The sequence below is a fragment of the Manis pentadactyla genome, chromosome X (genome assembly GCF_030020395.1).
Source record: "Manis pentadactyla isolate mManPen7 chromosome X, mManPen7.hap1, whole genome shotgun sequence".
Lineage (NCBI taxonomy): Eukaryota > Metazoa > Chordata > Mammalia > Pholidota > Manidae > Manis > Manis pentadactyla.
This window is the reverse complement of record NC_080038.1, coordinates 140,529,178-140,543,097: the sequence shown is the minus strand read 5'-3', so window position 1 is coordinate 140,543,097 and position 13,920 is coordinate 140,529,178.

Below are 13,920 nucleotides of genomic sequence, written 5' to 3'. Positions count from 1 at the left end.
CGGAGGGCGATACGGGCATGTCTGTAACAGTCAGGTGACTTATGTACAGGGGCTCATGCTCCTACTTCCTTGCAGCTCTCCCGTTACCCTCCTCAAAACAAACCCCAACTGTTTCTCATTTCAGCTTCTGCACAGTGCTTGTATCCACCATGATCTAGGTTTCTTTTGGAAGGCTTGTATCCCACTAGGAAGTTTATGGAGTCCCTACCATACACCAGGCACTATACTAATTGCTGGTGAAACACTAGTGAAGGAAAAAAAAAAGAAAGAAAAAATACTGCTAGCATTGAACTTGAAACCTAGAGGCATAGATGAACATAAATCAAATGATCAGAAAAGGTCAAGTTGCAACTGTATTAAGGGCTATGAAGAATGGAATGGGTACACCTATGATAGTCGGACAGGACGCAGTCTAGGGTGGGGGTGGGGGTTGGTCAGAGCTGGGAAGTGACTCCAGCTGGAATGTGACCAATGAGAGATAATTGGCAGCACTGAGTTGCTCGCTGTGGGGTGAACTCCCCTAGGCAGGTGCCCTAGAATGAGAGGCATCCTTGGACCTCCAGTTCCCTTCCCACTCCATCCTTAGCCAGAGCAGTTGTGTTACTGCTGGTAGTGCTCCAGATTTAAAGCAGCAGATCAAGGGCAGCATTCCTTAAGGCCACAGTAAACGGAATGTTCCACTGGACTAGCTTGTCTGGAGGAGTCATGGGATTCAAAGACTCCAGTAGGGCTGAAAGAATCTCACCTTAGACTGGATGGGAGCGGCGTATGCCCTTTAACCTCAATGTAGTAAAAGGGGACCGATTGGTTAGAATGATTATAGCTTCCACGTGTAGGGTGTTGCTCAGTTTACCGAGGGCTTTCAAATATTATCAGGTCTTCACAACCACTACAAGTCACACCAAACCTGGTCCTGTTCCCTGAACCTATGATGCACTTTCATGCCTTCATGTCTCTACACACGCTTCCTGGCCCCCAGAAATACCTTCTCCTTAGGGTTACCAGATGGATTCCTATTAGCTAGTTATTTTATCTCAGGTGCAGATAGTTGAGTTAACTTTGCTCCTCAATTCTCAGCACGTTGTCATCTTCAGTCCCTGCCAGCCCCCCTCTTATTTATGTTACTTTATATTGTTTATATTATTTTTCCTCATCTTTCTCAATTACCACTCTGATTCTTTTTCTAGACACCAACTGCAATGTATTTGATATAGATCCTTGACAATTCGAGACATGCAATGTTTTGTGTATGCCTTTTACATTTACAGAGATGGTATTGGACTGCAAATCAGTTTCTCACACTGCCTTCACTCCACACTAGGTCTTGAGCTATATCCACATTGTGTGTACACCTAGTTTTTTGCTTCTAATTGCTTCTGAGTATTCCATAGATTTTACTGATATATTTCACTAGTGACGGGAGTCTGTTACTGCCAACTCACTGATGCCACATTGTGGTGAAAACCCTGGTGAATGTCTTTATGAACCTTTGCAAGAATGTTTCTTTTTCTCTTACAGGACTTTGTACATGCTTCCTGCTTCTCACCATGCTGCTTAGCATATAGCTGGGACTCAGAAAGTGTTGAGTATCTCTCCTATGATATGTAATAATGTGCCTGAATTACTTTTATTTCTGTTTCCCTCACTGGACTGTGAGTTCCTTCTGGGCAGGAAAGATGTCTTATTTATCTTTGTGTCCCTGGCACATTCAAAGTGGTTGATTTTAGGAACTGTTTGATGAATGAATACATGCCTATTCTCACTAGCTGTATGTACTGTGACTTAGTCTTGCTCACTTAACTCTGCATCCCGGCCTTGCTCTGATCTTTAGCTCTCAAAATGCCCTCTTTCAAGACAGCTCAGGTCAGACATGGGCTCATCCTGCTCATGAACCTTCTCCTCCCATATTCTTCTCTCTCTCCGTTACTGGCAACCCCTTCTTGGAGTTAGTTGTTCAGGCCTAAAACTGAGTCATTTTGAACCTCTCTTTCTCTCACACATCTAATCCATTAGCAAATCCTTTCAGAGTCCATAATCTATTTCTCCCTACTTGTACTGCTAAAACCATGGTCTATTCTCTCTTACCTGGGCTCTTGCAACAAGTTAGCTGATCTCGCTGCAGCCAACTCTTACCTGTGTTTATTCTCAACACAGAGAGTGACCCTATTCAGGTGTCAGTCAAGTCACTCTGCCACTCAAAACCTTCCAGTTGTTCCCTAAATGCTTCAGGGTAAAAGCCAAAGTCCTTATTTATTCTGGCCTCAGTGCCCTGCACACACTGCCCTTTGTTATCTCCTTTATCTCACCTTCTGCCTCCCTCCTCCATCACTCCATTCCAGCCATACTGGCTTCCTTGCTCTGTCTTGAAAATACCAGGCAGTTTCTGTCTGTCTGTTCTCATTGGAATGTAAGCTCAGTGAGAACGGAGATTTTTGTTTCTTTTATTCACTGCTTGTCCCCAGCACCTACCACAGTGTTTGGAACAGAGCAGGTGCTTACTAAACACTTATTTGAATTAACAAATGAATGAATATATCCTGAGGACCCAATTCGGGTCAAGTCTGTTGCCATGCCTCTATTCGAATGATATTGGAATAAGGCTGCAGCATCTCTAGCCTTCCTTTGGCCCCTCACTTCCATTATATTGCTGCCTGTTGTCTTTGCATTGATTTTTACCGTGTTGCTTCCTGCTCTTTTGCAATTTGAGCCCTCTGAGTCTTTTTCATGCTCAATCCCAGCTGAAATGCTCTTTGTCTTGCCAACTCTAGAAATCCTATGTACCCTCTAGGACACAGCTAGAGCTTCACTTCTGTCATGACACTTTCTCTGACAATTTCACCTCCCTGTGACCTCTCCTTTGAACTAGATATTGTAAATTTGTTAAGAGTTCTCATGTTTTCTAACAGTTTTAGATTTACAGGAAAATCGAGCAGATAGTAGGGTTCTCATATCAGTTCCCTGATACCTCCCTCCTGAGTTTTCTGGATTGTTAACATCTTGCATTACTGTGGCACATTTGTTATCATTGATGAGCCAATATTGATACATTATTATTAACTAAAGCACATAGATTACACCAAGGTTCACTCTTTGTGTTGTACAATGTATGGGTTTTGACAAATGTGTAATGTCATGCATCCACCTTTACAGTATCCTATAGAGTGGTTCCACCACCCTACAGATACCTTGTGCTCCACCTATTTATTCATCAACTCAACCCCTGGCAACCACTGATTTTTTTTTTTTTACTGTCCCCGTAGATTTGCCTTTACAGAATGTCTTATATAGTTGGAATCATACAGTACGGAGCCTTCTCAGATTGGCTCATTCACTTAGCAATAACGCAGTTAAGGTTCCTCCATGTCTTTTTGTGATTTGATAGCACATTTCATTCTGTTGAGAAATATATTCCATTGTTTTATATATCATGGTTTGTTGATCCATTCACCTATTGAAGGACATTTTGTTGCTTACAGTTTTTGTCGATTATGCATAAAGCTGCTGTAAACATTCATGTGCAAGTTTGTGTGGACATAAATCTTCAACTTATTTAGGTGAATAACCTAGGAGTGTGACTGCTGGTTGGTAGGGTGACTATGTTTGGCATAGTAAGAAACTGAGAACTGTCTTCCAAAGTGACTGTACCATTTTGCATTCTCACCAGCAGCAAATTACTGTTGATCTACATCCTTACAAGCATTTGGTGTTATCAGTGTTTTGAATTTTGGTCATTCTAGTAGGTGTGTAGTAGAATCTCATTGTTGGTTTAATTTGCAATTCCCTAATAACTTCAGATGTTGAACATGTTTTCATATGCTTATTTGCCATCTGCATATCTTCTTTGATAAGATCTCTTTTCAGATCTTTTGCCCATTTTTTAATTGGGTTGTTTCTTATTGATGAGTTTTAATAGTTCTTTGTGTGTTTTGGAAACCAGCCCTTTATCAGACTGTGTTTTGAAAATATTTTCTCCCAGTCTATGGACTGACTTTTCATTCATGTTACATTGTCTTTCACAGAGAAGTTTTCAATTAAAAAAAGGTCCAACTTAACAGTTTTTTTCTTTCGTGGATTGTGCTTTTGGTATTGCATCCCAAAAGTCATCACCAAACCTAAGTTCACTTAGATTTTTCTCCTATGTTATCTTCTAAAAGTTTATAGTTTTGTGTTTCACATTGAGGTCTCTGATCCATTTTGAGAAAAAGCTATTGTATCTCCATTGAATTGGCTTTGCTGCTTTGGAAAAGATCAGTTGGGTATATTTGTATGACTCTTAATTCTGGTCTTTCTGTTAATGCACATTGGTCTTTTTCTCTATTCTTTCATCAATACCACATTGTCTTGATTACTATAGCTTTAAAGTTTTAAAGTAAGTCTTAAAAAAGCTGGGTAGAATATGTCATCTGACTGTTCTTCTTCAATATTGTGTTTGCTATTTTGAGTCTTTTGCCTTCCCATGTAAACTTTAGAATCAATTTATTAATATCCACAAAATAACTTGCTGGGATTTTGATTGAGATTCCATTGAATCATCTATAGATCAGATGGAGAAGAAATGACATCTTAACAATATTGAGCCTTTCTATCCATTTATATCTTTGATTTCTTTAATCAACTTTAGTGTTCCTCACATAGATACTATACATATTTTTTGTGAGATTTATGCTTAAATATCTCATTTTTGGTGCTGATATATATGGTATTGTGTTTCCATTTCAAATGCAAACTGTTCATTACTGATATATAAATCTCTAACCACTGCTTTTGCTGCATCCCATAAATTTTGACAAGTTGTGTGTTTTTTTTTCATTTAGTTCAGAATATTTTAAAATTTCTCTTGATATGTCTCCTTTCATCCATGTGTTATTTAGAAGTGCATTGTTTAATCTTCAGATATTTAGGGATTTTCCAGTTATCTGTTATTTGATTTCTAGTTTAATTCCATTGTAGTTTGAGAGAGATTTATATCCTTTCAAATTTGTTAAGGTACCTATTATGGACCAGGGTGTGATCTGTCATGGTGAATGTTCCATGTGTACTTGACAAAAACAAAAATCTGCATCCTGCTGTTGAATGAAGTAGTCTATAGATGTCAATTAGATGGAGTTGATTGATAGAGCTGTTCAGTTCAGCTATACCCTTACTGATTTTCTGCTTGATCACTCTATCAGTTACTGACAGAGGGGTGTTGAAGTCTCCAAATGCAACAATGGATTTGTCTGTTTCTTCCTGTGGTTCTATCAACTTCTGCCTCATGTATTTTGACACTCTGTTGTTGATGGTATATACATTAAGAATTTTTTTTTATCTTTTTGGAGGTTTGACCTCTTTATCATTATTAATGCCCCTCTTTAGCCCTGAGAAAATTCCTTGCTGTGAAGTCTGCTTTATCTTAAGTTAACACAGCTACTCCAGCTTTCTTTTGAGTAGTGTTAGCATGGTATATCTCTCACCATCCCTTTACTTTTAATCTATTTGTGTCTTTAAATTTAAAGTGGGTTTATTTTAGACAACATATAGTTGTGTCCTCTGTTTTAATCCATTTTGACATTCTCCATCCTTTAATTCATGTATTTAGACCATTCACATTTAAAGTGATTATTGATATAGCTGGATTAATATGCTCTGTTTGTAACTGTTTTCTATTCATTGCACTTGTTCTTTGTTTCTGTTATTCTTTTTCTGCTTTCTCTGGTTTTAATTGAGCATTTTATATGATTCTATGTTCTCTCCTCTCTTAAGATATTAACTATATTAAAAAAAATTTAGTGATTTTCCCTAGAATTTGCAGTGTACATTTACAACTAATTTAAATTTACTTTGAAATAACATTTTACAGCTTTCTGGATAGTTCAGGTACCTTATTACAAATTATTCCCAATTTCTCTCTCCTGTCATTTCACTTCATTTATCCATATACTATAATCACAAAATACATTATTGCTATTATTGGTTTGAAAAGACTGTTATAGCTATTAGTTCAATTAGGATTAAGAAAAATGAGTTCATTTTACCTTCATTAATTCCTTCACAAAAGCTCTTCCTTTCTTTTTGTAGATTTGAGTGTCTGACCTGTGTCACTTTCCTTCTCTCTGCAGAACTTCTAACATTTCTTGCAAGGGTATATCTGCTGTCTACAAATTATCTCAATCTTTGGCTGATAAATCTTTATTTCTTCTTCACTTTTGAAGGATAGTTTCACTGGATACAGAATTCTAGTTTTTTCCCCTTTTCAACACTTTAAATGTTTTACTCTGCTCTCTTCTTGCTTGCTGGTAACTCCCTTCCACTATCCCCTGACTTATTTCAAGTTGTCCTTTTGTCTTTAGCTTTCTTCAGTTTGAATATGATATGCCCAGGTGAGGATTTTTTGGTAGTTATCATGCTTGATGTCCTCTGAGCTTTCTGGAGCTTTGGTTTGGTGTCTGTCATTAATTTTGGAAAATTCTCAGCCTTTGTTACTTCAAATATTTCTTCTCCTTTATCTGTCTTCTTCTGATATTCCCACTGTGCACTTGTTATACCTTTTGTAATTGTTCCAAAGTTCTTGGATATTCTTTTTTTGTTTTTTTCTTTTTCCATTATTTTATTCTTTTTGCATTTGCATTTGGTAAATTTCCATTGATATGTCTTCAGGCTCACTGATTCTTTCCTTAGTCTTGTCTAATCTACTGAAGAGCCTATCTAAAGCTTTCTTTGTTTCTGTCACAGTGTGATTTTTTAAATTTCTATCATTTCTTTTTATTCTTTCTTAGAGATTTCATCCCTTTGCTTACACTACTGATTTGTTCTTTTCTTATACATACACATTTTTATTATTTCTATTATTAAACAATAAATTTATAGAAAAATTTTGAATATAATGTAGAGATCTTTTTTCCCCTGAATTTAGGAAGTAAGTTGTTGACTGAATGCCCATCACTTCTGAATACTTCAGTGCATATTTCTTACAAGCAAGGACATTATTCTGCACAATGACAATACCACCATCCAAATCAGCACGTTAACATCAATAAAATACTACTATCTAATCCTGATACTCTATTCAAGCTTGGCCAGTTACCCTGGTGAAACCATTTATGGCAGATGGGTCCACTCTAGAATAATATTTTTATGTTTAATTACCATATATCTATAACATTTCCTTGGTTTTACCTTGATTTTCATGGCTTTGACACATTTCAAGATGATAGAGTTATTTTGTAAAATACCCTCAATTTGCATTTATCTTCTATTTTAATCTATGTTAGATTCAGTTTATACATCTTTGGCAGTAATACTGGAGAAAGAATGCTATGTCTTTCTTACTGCATCCTGTTTCTGTTTGTGTCATTACTGCTGATGTTCATGCAAATATTTTTCCTCCTCAAATTTCCACTAAAACTACAGTTCTGAAAATACTGAGGTACATGGGCAGGAAAAACAGGATTAGAGACCATAGCAACATTCAGAAGCTGGAAACCAGTTGTGCATATGGTATCTGATTTCAACTACTGATTTGTTCTTGCATACTGTCTACTTTTTCCATTAGAATCTTTAACATATTAATCATAGTCATTTAAAGTTTCCTATCTGATAATTCTAAAGGCATTGTCATATTTGTCTTGTTCCTGTACTTACGTTGCCTCTTCAGACAGTTTTTTCTTGCCTTTTAGCATTCCTTGTAATTATTTTTTGTTGAAATTTGGGCATGCTGCATTGGGTAATAGGAACTGAGTTAATTAGGCTTTTCATTTTGAGATTTTATGTTAATTTGGCTAGGAGCTGAGCTGTGTTTAATGTTTGCTTCAGCTGTAGGTTCCTGCTGCTTCAGTTTCCTCTAGTATCCTTGTTGTCTCCTTTGTTATCTTTGGGTTTCCCTGAGGAGAACTCTTTCTTACAGAGTCTGTCTCTAAACTCCCTTAGTTCTAAGCCACTATCATACTGGAGCCTTGTTGATTTGGTGGCAAGGCATTAGGAAGGGGAAGCGTTCTATCATTTTATAATTAAGTCTTAGATTTTTAGTGGGCCTGAGTCCTCGCCTATGATCTCCACTGCTCCAGTTTTTTTCCTCTCTTTAATAATACAGGAAATTTAGAAGGGGCTAGCACTGCCTAATCATCCCTCTTCCAGCTTAGTCAGGGCTCTGGTAAGGTAATTCCCCTTGGAGGGCACGCCTGTGTTATGGAGACTGCTGGATGTATTTCAAAATGGTTGCTTTCCCCCTCCTCCTACAGGAAATAGAAGGGAATTTTTCTCTGATCTTCACTGTGAGAACCTGGTGGGGTTCCTGAAGGCAAAACCCATGAAAGTGCAGGCCTCCCCTCAACACTGGTCCCCCAGGACTTTTCAATTCTCAACCTAGTCCACACCTAGCCTCAAGCAAGTCACCAAAACCACCGTTTTAGCGTTCTTACCAATAATTGGCTCCAGCCACTTCTGCCTCAGGCAATCTAATCTCTGCTGTGATTCTCTCTGTTCACGTGTCTTTCCACATTTGGGGCTGGCAGTTTGCCCCGTGACCTCAGTTTTCTGGGTCAAAGAAAAGTCATTGCTTTTCTGTTTGCTCCATTTTTTCCTTGTTGTGAGGCCGGGAGTGACACCTTCTAAGCTATCTACATGTCAGAGATGGATATTAGACATTTGAATTGGAATTTCTCTTGTACTTTGGGGTTGAGTGTCAGGATTCATATTCATAGCCCAAACATCACCAATAAGCCTGTACAAGTAGAATTATTAGCTTTCAAGGTCAGTTCACTATCTAGTTCATAGCTGCTAGAAAATAACGTTATTTTCTCTTTATCCTTTAAGAACAAATGAGCATGCAGTCTGTGGTAGGCTCTGTGTTGGCTAACTCCATGTCCATTCCGAGCCTCATTCTCCCTTGCTTGCCTCTGCGCTAGAGGCTAGAAAATTTAATCCACATGTTTCTAGCCATTCTGCCATTGGAGTGGCCACATGGCATATTTTTTGTAAATCAGATGTAGAGATAACTTTACTGGGAAGTTTCTGGGAAAGTGTTTACTCTTGTGAGAAAAGGGGACAACTTAGGCTGATGTTGCCTCTTCCTCTCTAATGCCTGCCTTGACTGGGGATGTGATCCCTAAAGCTAGGGAATCCATGAGGGGGTGGCCAAGAGAATCACAGCGGCATCAGTGAACATTTGCCAGAAGCCACCTACCACCAGATTCCTTGTGTGAGAAAAATGAACCTCTATTTGATTAAGCCTTCCTTGGGTGGCTTTTCTGTAGCTTGTAGTCATCTCCACTTCTAACTGATGGAGCACCTAATCTGCATGAATCTGAGGTACAAAGCCAAAAAATGAGTCTAATTGATAAACATGGAGGGAAGAGCAGAAGTAAGTTTGACTACGATGAGAGTAATGCTGACACCCAACTATTCAGAGAACTAAGGCAAAGATTAGTCTTAATGTTGAAATACCAAGGACTAGAGCTTTGCTGATTTGCCATTGTTATAATCATGTTACATGAGCTGTGGAGGAATGTTGAGTCTGTGTAGATCAGAATGCCAGTGACCAGTAGTATGAGAAAGGGGTGCTTTTCAAGGTGGTGGGATTGTAGCAGTGTCCCAATGTTACACATATGGAACCAACCCAGGGATAGATTTCTGAAGTTTTCTGAATCAGGGGTAAGAGGTTCTGCCTTAGCCAGTCTTCTTGAGCAAGTTGTTTGATCTCTCTGTGCTTCAGTTTCCTTATCTGTAAAATGGGAAGAATGATAGCATGTCCCTCATTGGGGCATTGTGAGCATCAAATGAGATAGTCTATGTGAAGAGATTAACCAGTGTCTGCACACAGTGTTGTATCAGTAAGGTTGAAAGGGGATTGTGGACCTAGCCCTCTGCTTGTGTTGCCATCACCAGCCACAGACTCACACAGAACATTGCCTCACTCTGGGGAGCAGCACACATGACTAGCTTGTTCCTCTCACATCAGGGAGAATTCAAAGAGGAGCTCTTAACGCCAGGGCATGAAAACGTTTCTAAGCTGCAGTGCGACCTTGGTTTGATCATTCATTTGGGCTCTATAAGCCACCAAAGTTAAGTGAAATTTAGCCTGAAGGGCAGTAAGCCAAGTCCTTTGAAAGTGTGGATTTGGTTAGTAAGAATTGTGTTTAGAGTTCTTTCAGGAATTGACTACACATGGAGGTGTGTGTATCCTTTCTGAAATGTGGAATATTGTCTTTCCCCAGTCTCCTGGCATTTGTCCTCTTGATATCTCAGGGATTATTTAAGTGGTTAATTAGTTACTGGGTCTGTGTCACTGTTTTCTGAGGAACTGGGTCTGTCTGCAAGTGTGGCTCTGTATATCATTACACTTACATTTGATTACATAGCACTTAAGCCTGACAAATACTGACATGAACAAGTAAAGGGTCTTATTTTTTACATTAATTTATTTATTATCTTCACGTAACAAGAAGTCTGCAGCAGGCAGTCTGGAGCTCCCTTCTATTTCCCAGTTACTATTCTTGATGTTCCCATGCTTGCAAGTTGACTGCTCCTTCTCTGGGCCTTGAGTTTATGTTTTATGCAGGAAAGAGAGGAAAGAACAGTGCATAAGGCACACACTAGCTGCTCCTTGTTTTATTTTTAATCAGGAAAATGCTAGCTTTCTCAGAAGCTTCATTGAGTAGACTTCTGCTTACATCCCTTTGACCAGCATAATGTCACATGGCCACACAAAGCTGCAGGGAAGCCAGAGGATTGTTGTTTTTCAGCCAGACACAGTGCTGCCCAAAACAAAACTGGGTTGCTTTTGGAGGAAGAAGAAGAGAATGGCGTTGGGTATGCAGTTAGCTGTGAGTGCCACATTCTGCATCCACAGTGCCAACTGTGGAACAGTAATAGTTGGGGGGCCCCCAGCTGACAATTGCAAACTGGTAGACAGAGCAGGGGATGTGGATAGAGTGTAGAGGTGTTTGCTCCTGGTCTCTATGAAAAGCTTGCCTGTTTTGAAGGAGTAAACAAGAGTCCAGCCTCAGAAAAAGAACCTGTGATTGTCATATTATAAGGCAACATTCTAGAGCTTTCTTGCTTCTCTCTTTATTGACAAACCTGCCTTTTGAGAATTAATGGGAAGAAATATTTCCCATAACGTTTAGTATCTAGGCAGACAGGGCTCAGGCTCTTCCTGTAGAATTGACATAAAAATACTTAAACCACTTAAAAATTAAAGGGACAAGGAAAGACTGAGGAGTGGTGATGAACCAAAATAAACTAAAAAGACATGATGGCAAAACGCAATGTGGTATCCTGGATTGGGTCTTGGAAGGAAAAAAGGAAGACTGTGGAAAAACTAGTAAAATCAGAATAAAGCCTGTAGTTTAGTTAATAGTGACGTGAGGAAGTTGGTTTCTTAATTGTGACAAATGTAATAAGATAATATGATCTGTTCATACTAGGGGAAGCTACATGAGGGTTTTATGGGAATTCTGTATTATCTTTATAACATTGTAACTTTTCTGTAAATTGAAAATTATTCCAATATAAAAAGTTTATTAAAAACTAAGGGACTAGAATGAACGGGATTCAAATGTACTATGAGCCTAAGGTATTGTCACAGCTAGAATTTAGGCATGGCCAGAAGACTGATGGGAGGAAGACCTACCATGAGATGTTTTTCATGAGGGATGAAATGCCTTTTAGAAAAGAACTTATATTTGGAATAGAGAAATCTAGCAAATGTGCAAGGACTGAAGCCTCCATGGGACAGGAAGACTCAGTCTAAGTATAGTGCAATATCAGTCATTCGGAATGTGTCCTGGCTCTAGAATCCCTGGCATCACCCTGGAATTCTAGAGTAAGGGAGCAGTAAAAAAGCTCATAAAGCTGTACTCCTGGGCATGTAAGATGTGTCCTTGGGCCTGAGATTTTCTCTAAACAATGGACACAACACCAGCTGTTTGAGCAGCAATGGGAGTATGCATCTTTAGTTTGCTCATCACAGGACCTTCAGCACTGGGCTTGAGCATCAGTGGTCTAAATGGAGGACAGAGGTATTTGTAGTCATGCTTTCAGTTGGCAGTGGTAGCAGTTTCAGTGATAGGGGATTATTAGTACAGAATAAGTGGGAAATAAAAAGTGCCACAGGACCCAAGAATACTGGTTCTAGGAGAACACATGCAGCACAGCCAGGGGACTCAACAGAGGATTTTTGCAAAACTAAGGAGGCTGACAATTACTCATAATTGTACAAGAGAATGTCAGAGAAATACTAATATGCAAATATCCCTGGGACTCTGTTTTTATGCCTAGGTTGGTATGACTGGACAATTGCATTTTATACGAGAATGCATTTTGCAAGGCCTCACTGTAGAACTGAGTGCTGTTTGCTGAGTTCTTTTAGTACATGAAATCTGACTCATGGATGCTGACCAAAATACAATATGATAAAAAAAGGAAATGAAAATCAGTTTGGCATAAAAGATATGTATTTGAAAATGCTACTTTCTCCAACTAAATGGTGGTATTATTTTGTAAGAAAGAAAATAAGCTACATTTTAAACAGACGATTATTATCCATGGAAGCTGACCAGTTAATTATTCAGGAGAAATTCCTTCTTCAGCACTAGGGTTTGGGGCTGGTATAAATCTGATCACTGACAGTTAAGTCTTATGATAAAAAGACTGTATGAAGAATCCCCCAAATGTTACAAATCTTGTAGTTTTAAAATCAGAAGCTTCTTTACATAATGAATTTCTGAAAATGCTTGCAAGAAACCTGGTGGAAAATCAGGCAGAGTTTTAAAATTGAAAGTTAGTTTATAGATTGAAATTATGAACTCCCTAACATTAGTGGAGTTAGAGTCTTGGAACTGGAGAGGGAGAGTGTGAACATATAGATCCCAACTCCAGTCACTCTACCTCTCTTGAGGCAAACAGATGCTGAGACCTCCAGCTGTGGGGTGCAAGTTTTAAGCGTTGGGCTTTCCAAGAGCTCCAGTGGAGAGAACTGGGATTGGACTTTCTCCTTCATGGGCTGCAGAAACACCTGGAGACCAGCTTCCAGGAGTCCTGGGCTGAGGGGGAGAATGCCATGCATCCTGGGAAAACCTTGGTGGTCAGAGCAAAAGTGATAGATCTTCAGTGGCTGCTTGCCAGGGACTGGCAATCTATCTGCTTCCATATTCTTGACCTATGGGGCTGAGTCTTTCTCACACCTCCATCTGGAGGACTGTCTCAGTGTAGGACTCTCAAAAATCCAGAACTGAGCCCCAAACAGGGAACAGCAACATCTATAAAATAACCAGCTCAGGGGCCCAGTAGCCAGAAAGGGAGATCCATCAGGACATAACCAGGTAAATGACCTGCTAGCGAGAGCAGGACAACTTGAATAAAAATAACACGAGCATTTGAGGAGACGCAAGAGCAGCACAAAGGAGAAGTCTGAAGCATGACAGTTTGACTTCCCAACTAAAAATTACAGTAGCTGAATTGAAGTCACTGTTGGGATCCAAATTTGTGGTCTGGAACATCAACTCAAAACACAAAGGAAAAAATAGAGAGAGATGGAAATCATGAGAGAAAAAGACAGGATATTTGGAGGACAGACATGGTAGATTTAATGTGCAAATTGATAGGAGTTCATGGAGGAGAAAAAGGAACAGGTGGAGGAGAGTCCACATGCAAAGAAAGGAAAGAAGAAAGACCAGAGTCTATAGATTGAAGGAAGTCACCAAATTCCTGACTAGGGCAGTAGAAGAGTCATCTATTGGAGATGGACTTTCAGGACACCAGGGCACTGACTGCTCCCTGCCCTGACTGGTGCCAAGTTCCAGTCAAGAACTGGGAGAGCTCAATGTTTGTAAACACGGCCTTGAAGGAAAGCACCCAAATTATTCAAATTTCCCAGAAGGTGATATGAGTTTGTGAATGAAAGGACAGTGGCACAGCAACAATTCAGCTACTGTCTGTACTCTG